Source organism: Mastomys coucha, unplaced genomic scaffold (genome assembly GCF_008632895.1).
Source record: "Mastomys coucha isolate ucsf_1 unplaced genomic scaffold, UCSF_Mcou_1 pScaffold20, whole genome shotgun sequence".
NCBI lineage: Eukaryota > Metazoa > Chordata > Mammalia > Rodentia > Muridae > Mastomys > Mastomys coucha.
Genome location: NW_022196903.1, coordinates 76,078,984 through 76,081,062, shown reverse-complemented (window position 1 = coordinate 76,081,062; position 2,079 = coordinate 76,078,984).

Below are 2,079 nucleotides of genomic sequence, written 5' to 3'. Positions count from 1 at the left end.
GCAGGCAGAGGAAGCCAATGTGATGAGTCAAGGGATGCAAGATTTCTCCATGAGGTTGAAAGAGGGATGCTGTAAAATCAAGAATGGTACGTTGTCTAAGGCTCATGCCATCTTCAAGCTGCCTCCACCACTGAGGGTATGACATGACAGAAACTTGTCCTCAACAACGGGTTCAGTCTGGGAAGGGTTGCCCATAGGGATTTCCCAGAGTTGCTATGGCACACAGGACTGGCTTTTCCTCCTCAGCCAGGGATGCTTCTGTCTCTACCTCTTCAGCTTCTAAAGTTGTGTGGAGCCACTAAGGAGCAGAATAGACAAAGCAACTCAAGTAAGATCAGTGCTGGGGGCATCCTGCTATCCAATTTTAAAACACAACAGACACAGTGATCAAAATAGCAAGTTAAAGGCAAAAAACAGACATACAAACCAAAGAACAGATTAGAAAGCTGTATCAGGAAATACATCTATATGCTGTGGCTAATTTATCTTCAACAAAAGTGCCAGAAATCACACTATGGAGAAAAGCTAGTAGCTTCAATCAACGGGGCTGAGAAAAATGGACGTTCATATGCAGAAGAACGAATCCAGACTGTATCACACAGTTACAGGAAAACCAAACCTCAAGTGCATTGTAGTATAAAGATGAAAACATCTTATCTCAAACTGTAAAAGTACTAGAAAGAAGTCAAAATTGAGAAGTTTCTTGACATTGGTCTTAGAGATCTTTTGGCTATAAGCATGTACAAGTTAACATTCCATCAATGTAATGAAGCACCTGAGAAAACCAATTTTTCAAAAAGGAAAGGTTCATTTTGGCTCAGGTTTTTTGGAGCCTTCAGTATGTATTGCTTTGGGGTCTATAGTGAGGCTTTATTTCATTCTGGGAGAGCATATGTGGTCAGGGGAAACTCATATCTTTGTAGCCAGGAAGCAGAGTGAGATAAGACATAGAGGTAGACTGGGCAGAGAGAGGAAGAGGGAGAAGAGGGAAGGGGGATGAGGGGAAGAGAGAGGGAAAGACTAGAAGATGCCAGACACCGGTGTGCCAGTATCCACCCCAATAGCATGTCCTAGTGACGTAACTTCCTTCCATCTCATCACCTGCCAATAATGACAAATGTTCAAGACCAAACTTTTTTTTTTTTTTTGGTTTTTTGAGACAGGGTTCCTCTGTATAGCCCTGGCTGTCCTGGAACTCATTCTGTAGACCAGGCTGGCCTTGAACTCAGAAATCCACCTGCCTCTGCCTCCCAAGTGCTGGGATTAAAGGCGTGTGCCACCACCGCCCGGCAAGACCAAACTTTCAATATGTGGCCTTGGAGAACATTCAAGTTCCAACTTGACACTTTTCTCCAATGCAAGAGTCAATCTCTAGCACTAGAAAACCCCCACAGACAAACACCAATCACTGTTGTCCACACAGCACAGCAAGCAGAGGTATATGGAATGAATCAAACTAAAATTTCCATGCAGGGAATGAAGCAATCAATGGACAAAGGAGTAACCTACAAGGCAGGAGATGCTTGCAAGCTGTGCATTTGACAAGGGGCTAATATTTGAAATCTGTCAGGGACTCACATAGCTACACACCAACTCTGGTGAAAGCGTCTCAGAGGTCCCAGAGAGATGCTGAGCTCTGGACAAATTGTGAATGAGGGTTTCATTTTCTGCACATCCTGACTGGTACTTGTTATCTTTGTCTTTTTGATGACAATCTTTCTCACAGGATGGGGAGTTGATGTCACACTGAGGTTTTGATTTTTGTTCTGATGATTAATGGTATAGTCAGTACTACATATTTTCAAGCACTTATTAGCCATGTTTTTTATGTCTTCTTTAGGAGGAAACCCTCCCCCCCCCAGACAACCAAGAGTGGGCTGGGGAGGTAGCTCAGTCAGTGAAGTGCTTGTTATATCAAACATGAGAGCCTGAGTCTGATCTCCAGAACCCTCATTAAAAAGCTGGGCATGATAGCACAAAGCTCGTAATCCTAGTGCTGGAGAGGCAGAGACAATGGATTCCTTGGGATTTGCTGATAAGATTAGTCTAGTTGGTGAGCTCCACGACTCAAAAAAAAAA